Genomic DNA, 8256 nt, shown 5'->3' with positions numbered 1-8256 from the left:
TATTCCCCTCTAACGATGTCTGATACTGTAACATGGTCAGAATTTGAAATACCTACATTCCCTCACTGTTCCAGACTGGATTTGCAGCTAGTCTAAATGTAAATATCACAGACACTTGCATGCACATGTGTTTCATCCATAGTTTGAAATGCAGCTGCATTTGCTACAGAATATTTTGATTTTTTTAACTCAACAATTCCTGCAATCTTGGGGAAGCATGTATAAGAGACTTCTGCTAACTTCCATCAGATTGATTATTTGATTAAAGTTGTCACAGCTATCACACATAGTTGGGATATTGTTTGTTTCAAGAATATAGCTTTAGTAGAGTCTGAAAAACATAGGATGTAACATAAATAATATTGTTACAGTTGAATTAAAATTAAAATATTAAATAAGTGTCAGATTTACTGAGAAATATTTTTTAAATGAAGTTTTATTTAAATAATAAACCCAGGTTTTATTTTTTTTATATTCTCTCTGTCCAATTTCACAGCATGTCTTTTGTGGTGTCAGCATCGTACAGAGTTTAGGTCCCCTTTCCCTCTCTCCACTTGCATCTGATGAAGTGGGCATTGAAAATTTAGTGTTGTGGGTAGCAGCTGTTCACACAGAGATTTATTTCACAAACCAGCTTTGGCAGCATTTGTGCTTTTGTTTTTTTAACATGTTGCAGTTCTGTTTTGCATGAACCAGCTTTGAGGTAAGGTGTTCACATTTCTTTGGCTAACCAGTGGCATTTTTGCCATTTCATTTGGTTACCTTCTAAGGACGTTAAGGATGCTTCTAAAGTTTCTACTTCTGTCCTCAGTTTTTCATTCCTCCCACTACAGAGCTAACAGTAGATTTTGCAGTTACAGGATTATAGCATGGAGAGATAACAGCACTGCTCTGTGTTTAGCACAACACTGCCTGCGTGAGCCTCGTGAGCCAAAGTGGGTGGCTGTTGCCCAGACTGCAAATTCTGTAACATTTGCTTAGTAGGGCTACTGTCCTAGATATGCAGTCTCCTGTGCTCCTTTCCTGATCCATATCAATGCAGGACATAAACCTCCTGATTTCACCTTTCCTGTTTCCCTTTTGCAGTCTGGCTGGAGTGTGCTCTGGAGCAAGGCTGCCCAGGTAAGGATTCACCTGGTTGTTCCTTTCCCTGTGTGGTAGATACTTTAGCCACCTCTGCTCATCCCTGAACATTTCACATGTACAGAAATGAAACTGCTGAGCTGTTAAGAGTTTTCCTCTGCTGAATTTATCAGTGTGAGTAATGTTCAGCTAGAAGTTACTTTAATCTTACTGTGAACTCTGATCAACAATCCCAAATACGCTAGAGTTCCCTGAAGCACCACTCCCATGCAATCTCTGCACCTTTAGGGGTTCCAGGACTGGTGATTGTGTATTTTTCATTTCTTAGTGGACTTAGAAGGCAGAAGGCTCACTTTTATGCAGTGAGGAGTGACATATGGATTTTACTAACTGAGCAATTTTTCCTTTAATTTGTTCTCTTTTCTCTGTTGGTTTTTTTTTTTTCCCACTGTGACATCAGAAAGCAAAATCCTTTGGCTAAACTTAGGAACCCATGAGAAAAAATAATTTTTCAAGATAAACACTGTCTTTGAAGTTAATTCAGAATTTTAATATGATTTACCAGAGAACCTGTGCCTGTCCCAGGTCTCCAGTCAAAATATTGCTTAGCAGAGAGAGGCTGGAGTGTCACTATAAATTCTGGACTATAGTCAGGGCTTCTTTTTCTTTTTCTCCTGCATTAACATAACTTAGTTTCTAAGAAATTAAGTTTAATTTAGCATACAGTTGACATAAAACCCTCTTTGGTTTATTTCCTTTCTTAAGATCAGTTATGCATGGGGCTGAGGGTGTGGGTGTGTGCGTTGGTGTGTAATATAAGGTACCCTGATCGATCTGGCCAATGTTCAGGATTGGTAACTGACAATTCAAACTCAGCCGAACAGTTCGATTTTGTCTCTGCTCTCTGCAGTGACAGCGTTGGTATAATAACTAGCCAACTGCAGAAAGAAAAAGCCAAGGGTTCTGACTCGCCGTTAGGTGGTGCCCCTGCCTTTTATTAAAAAAAAAAAAAAAAAAAAAACACACAAAAGACTACTATCCTCATCTTAATTATGCAAATAGAACAGCTCTAAAAAGGAATCTGTAGGGGAAGATTAAGTTCTAATGTGGGAATAAATGAAATATATATATATACTTTTAATGAAAGAGATGTTGGCTGTTGAAATGGTTGGTAGAGTAGCTTCTTGAGCTCAGTTACGATGCTTGCCTGCCAGAGCTGGAAGAGGCTCTGCCCTGCCAGGTTTGCCACCCACCCTTAGCGGGGCACTTGTCCAGTGCATATATCTTACACCTAACCTTTCTTACTGCAGCTTGTCAGTTGCAGAAAACCGACATCCAGGAGAGTGTCTCTGTGACTGACAAGAGAGTCATTTTACACACCAAAGCATGCTTTCTTCTGCATCATTGCCTAAGCTTATGCATTCAGCTGTATTTTGGGGTTTGCCAATTTACCTATCCTGTTTTAAATCTTGTTAAAGTGACTTGCCTTGTAACCTGCTGATAGGAATGCCACATGATAAAATGACCTCTTTAGCTGTATTTGTTATTGACTGATTTTAACTTTGTTATTGTCTTCCCCCTTGCCCAGTGGTGACAGAGTATAGATATTACCCAGTAGATCAAGCTCATGCTGTGATCTCTCTAGTTGTGAGCAGCCCACACAGGTCAATGTTATGTCTTTTTGCATGGCATCTCTAGACAACTGACATTGTGTGCTTTGTTCTGAGGCTTAGCCCGTGGGATGAGGTAAATGAGCCAAATACTGAACCTTTGCTAATGACCAACAGTGGACTGCAACTCGGAGCTGCTGACCACCTGATCACTCCTTTAATCACGGGGTCCACAAAGGCACCTGAACAGCTGGCTCACTTGAAAGGATTTTTGGCTGCAACCAGGTAAGTTTTTAAGAAAACGAGTGTTTCCTGACTTAGCTATTTTTGTTTCAGCTGCTTCCTAGATAAAACTCCACTTTATTACTTAGAAAAATGGCAGGTGGGGTAGGGGTACTGTTTAAGATGCTTGGGCCTGGCTTGGTTTAGACCTTATTTTACCTTTTCCAGAAAACCAGCACCCCCTGTTTCCTACCCCCGGACCCAGGACATTCTGACCAGTTTGTCAAGAGCAGCTGGTAAGAGCAAAGACCTAGGGAGGTGCCTGATGCTCCTGAGTTCCAGCAATCCCAGCAAAATCAACAGCTTCTTTTCTGCACATCAGCTTTTCCATTAGCATAATTGAGAATAATGAACTGAACCAACAACCTCAAGGTTGACTAATAACTACAGCTTCTCTGATGATGAAAAGCATTCCATATTCTATTATTAGCAGATCAATGTGAATAATTGGCAGACGTACAACAAAAGCTACTGTTTGCAGACATTTCATTATAGATTTCAAGCAAAATTTCAACAGCTACATTTTTATGATTTAAATATCTGTTTGATTTAATCTCTTGAAACATTCAAAATTACTATTATTTTTATAATTTGCTTACTTGCAATTACAGAAACCAGAACCCTGTATTTGTCACACTTGCACCACTCACTATCCTTGTGATTGCTGTTATAAAACCTGCCATCCCAACACTGTGAGTCTCATCTTCGTATCAGCAGAAGCAGCAGCTGCTGCCACCGTGTACCCCCTATCTCAGTGAATTACCCACTGTGCTGGCCTCACCCTTCTGGAGACTGTGCTTAGGTTTAACCAGTAAGGTGCTTAGTAAGTGAGATTTTCTGCAGTTCTCCTGGCCTTGCTGTCAGGGAAAATTACTTTCCCTCCTGCATGTCTGCTGAGCATAAAGCTGCAGTATTTAGCTGGGGTGCAGGAACAAAACAGCTGTCTTTTTCTTTTTGAAACAGAGACAAAATCACCTACAAACCCACAAAAGCTGGCACTGGAAATCAGTGCTTTCTCTGCTTAGCAGGTTGTCAGAGAAGGTATCTGGCTGAATGGGCAGCCCCTGTGCTTCATGTCACACCTCTCAGTCAGCAGATCCAGTGGATTTTGTACTGGCTTTGTGTGGGGAGCTGCCTAGGGAGGGAGGACTTGCCCCTGGTGTGACTGCACCGAGCACTTCTGTGGATGGTTTGTGTCATGGTGGTCTGGGCACTGGAAAGATGACATGAGTTTGGATCAGGCTGGTCAGGCACATGCAGAGCAGGCTTAGCACTGTGCTAACCTAACAGTGCTCAGTGAAGTTCTCGTGCTGGAAAGGAGTCTTTTCAGCCCTCTCCAGCTCTGGCAGGGCTAGCACATACAGGCACAGGTGAGGAGGAGTAGGAAGAAGTATTGTCTCCAAGATGCCATTGCTTTTATCCCCTTACTTGTCCCTCCAAGCTTTACAGGATCTGGCCATTGTCTCAGCCTTTTACATGCAGTTCATGACAACCATTCTCCTGACCCTCACGCTGACTCAAGTGGAGTGAGGGCTGAGTGGGGGTCATCAGCACGTATTTTATTTATTCTTTATAATTTATTTACTCTGTGTTTAATTTTTTAAAATACAACCTGTTCATTTTGGGGGTGATTTCTTTTCTCCCTTTTTTTTTAGGTTCCCCAAATTAATGTAACTATTATGGAAAGTATCTTGCACTAGGAAATTTACAGTTACAGCTGAAAATGTCTCTGGTGCTAGTTACCTTCACTGGACCTGACCCTGACCTGTGGCTTGAACCTGGACCTGCCTCATTGCCAGAGACTCGATGATTTGGACTCTTTGCTGACACTGACTGCCACCCCTGGGCTTGTCCAGCTCTGTCCACCTAACCAGGACAGGCCATGGCTAACAGAGTCTCTAATGTGCCAGCCATGCTGTCACATGGAGTTCCCATCCCTTAGCCAGCAGCTGGCCTTTGTTACTTGGTGATACCTGCCACATTTTTAATCTACATCATATCTCCAAAATATGTGCTGCATAATCAGCTGTGTGTAGCTGATACCACCTCTGACTTTAAGTCTGCAGGAAAATTTTTACCAAGCTCCTCTCAAAACCTAAATTTGATGTTTCTGCATGCCATTTGTTTCTTCTATTTCAGTTTTCTGGGAATCCTAACTCAGCTTTTGCCCCAGGAAGACTGCTGTGCTGATGCTATGGTGAGTGGCTGCTGTGCCTCAGCAGCCTGGTAAGACTGTCCCTTTGTTCCCTGACTATGGTGGAAACAATACTCAGGAATGTGGTTTGCACCTGCTTCCTTTCTTGCATATCATATTTGGAGATGAACTTTAAGGCTCTGTCAAACATTATAAAAAACCCCAACAAACCCAGACAAAAGCTGTAGTCATTGGTGTAGGATTTTCTTTCTTGAACAGTTTCCAAAATCACTAGCTGCATGTTACTTCATCTGCAGGTGAACAAGAACATTCTCTGGGGCGATAGCACTTTCCAAAGACAGAAGCAATTGCACTGTTTCTGCACATCTTTCACAGCAGGATGTGAATCCACCCTGATGCCAAGTGAGAGAAGAAAGGTGCTGGGACGGGAGGGCTCGGTGAGTTTGCTGTCAGTATTACTCTTGGCAGTTCAGCTCCAGAACTAACTGGAGCCAGAGTACAGCTCCTCACTGTGTATGGGGAGAGATTCAACTCAACAGATAATTTCCTTGTCTGGAATACCCGGGTTCTACTAAATAAGGACACAGGGGGCAGCTTAAAGGAACACAAACTACTTTTAATTGCACCATGCACATACAAACATCTGGCTTGTGTTCCTTTGAAGTTCATTGTTTTCTTTTGTTAAGCCTAATTATCATCCAAGACAAGTTCTGAAATTTGTAAGTTGAAGTTGTCCTTAATTTCTGTGAAAGTGAACATTTCTTGCTCCTGTTCCTTGCCTTGTTTTTAACATTTCTTCCTCATTAATATTTCTTTGACCTGAGTGAAAAGCTGACCTTGTACAAACTGTCTTTCCATCTTAATTTCATCTGGTACCATAAGCACCTTGGAGGAGCTATTCATATAGAACCTGACCTGCACTACAGACTTGGTATCAGCTGTGTGCCCTGGGCAGGGAGGAGAGTGCTAGTGGTGCCACTCCTACCATACAGCCTGCAGATAAATTGGGGACTCTGTTAGTTAAGCTCTGAGTATCTTACGTAGGCTTTGCAGCTAGAGCTTTTCACAGAGCAGCGCAATGGTATTTGGTTATTACAATCTAACCTGTGGCTGTCAGACCAAGTGTATGTACTGGGTTGTGTGGAATCTGGTCACACAGGCAATCAGTCTGCACCTGTAAATCGGCCAAGCCAGGAGTTTCCTCAGTGCTTTCAGCTTTTTCACAATTCAAAGGGCTGGCATAAGTTGCAGAGTCCTTGACTTATGAACAGCCACGTCCTGGTGGGCTGGAGATGGAGGAGGTGAGAAGAGTTTCTACCAATGATGTCCCTAGCGCCCTCAGGTCCCAGGAATGACCCTGCTGAGTTTCCAGGTTTGCTGCTGTTGGAAGGCAGTGAGAAAAAATCTGTACAAAGAGGTCTCTAGTGAGGAAGAGCTGCTGTGGCCAGTGGAAACTTCTCAAAGGCTAACACCAACAATCCTGAACTGAAAGGCATGGACTTGTTGAAAAAGTAAGTGTCCAGAAGGGAAGACTGTAAGAGAGAAAGCCACGCCACCGTGGCAAACAAAACTTCCTGGGGCACAAGAATACTCAAATTCTAGTCTCTGTCCAGCAGGCCACATATGTCTTGAAAGTGGCAAGGAAGTCTTAACTTTAAGTAATCTTAATGCCATCCTTGGTGTGTTGGAGAAAGGTGATACTGGTGCATGGCTCTCAGAGATCTGGCTCCAGAGATACTGCTCATCTTTATAGAAAACTGGTCTGAATGGGGCAGGGCTGTCCCAGGTTTCCTGTGTGTCCACCAAGCCTCGGGGCTGGGCCATCTTCCTTGAGATGTCACATAGGTGACATAGGTGTTCTAGCTGTCTCTCTCTGGTGTTTTTGTTTGTTTTTGAGGATGTGATAATGATGCAATGAAGTAAATGAACCTTTCTATTATTTTTAAAGTCATTAGCTGCAAATTTATTTCTAATTAAAAAAAACACTTTTTTTTCCCCCCCTCAAGATCAGGTTGATTGTCGAATTGGTTCATTATAGGCCCTGCAGATGGTAGTTTGTTGCACATTAATTCTGCTGACACGGTATGAAATATGTGGAAAAAAAAAGGGAGCAAATAACAAAAAGATGAAGCTGGCTTTACAGGATCTAATAAAACATTGACAAGGAATTTTAAAATGTTCAGAACAGAACAATTCTAAAATGAAATTTTTTCTGCTGAACTTTTCATCCTTGGAGTTGAAAAACCTTGACAGAACAGTTGAAGTTCATCAGAATGGTCTTTTTGACAAAAAGTCTCATTATAATAAGAGTCTTTCTAAGAAGAATCACCAAAGAGGCTGTATCCTGGTGGCAGACGGCCCCTGTGTTTGTGGCCGCCCTCCCTTCTGTGTGTCTTCTGTTTCTATAGGCCTTGGCAGGAGAGGAGACAATTTATATCAAACCTTGGCTTTCTGTAGGCTGATTGCACTGCAGGTTGACTTGATGGAATAGGAAAAAAATCCACCTCTTGTGGAAATTTTTAACATTCAGACATAATATATTGAAATGTAAAATGCATTCAAATTAGAGACTAGGTGTAACAGCGTTAGTGGCTTACCACAGCTGGAATTCAGTGCTGAGCAAGGGAACCTGGCGCAGGCCTACCCTAATTTGGATCAGATGGCATGCCGGAACATGTGCGCTAAATCTGGAAGGTTTACCGCCGGCATGGTAGGGGGTAGGCTGCACCACCACGGCAGCACAGACCTGCAGTGGCCAGCCATGCTCTTTTCCACGAGTCCCACATATTGAACAGATGGGTCACCCCAGTAAATGAGGGACTGATCTCGGCTGGTTAGCCTAGTTGGGTAATTGTGTGCAAATAAACAGGGGGAGTAAAATATCTTCTTGTTTTACCAAAAGCCCCTGGTCCCTCCCAGAGCAGAGGCTGTGACAGGCGGCCCGGGACAGCCGCCTTCCACGGCTGTGGGGAGGCTGGTGGCTGCGGCTCCTTGTCCTCAACACCTGCCTCGGTGCCTTTGGGCGGCGGATGCCCAGCCAGGCCGGGCTGTGAGCTTCTGCGACGGCTTCACACCATCGTGGCCCTCTGAGTGTTTTCCAAGGTGTGTCCCCACTGCACTTTGGTA

The sequence above is a fragment of the Falco naumanni genome, chromosome 9, assembly GCF_017639655.2.
Source record: "Falco naumanni isolate bFalNau1 chromosome 9, bFalNau1.pat, whole genome shotgun sequence".
Classification (NCBI taxonomy): domain Eukaryota; kingdom Metazoa; phylum Chordata; class Aves; order Falconiformes; family Falconidae; genus Falco; species Falco naumanni.
This window is presented reverse-complemented; position numbering follows the sequence as displayed.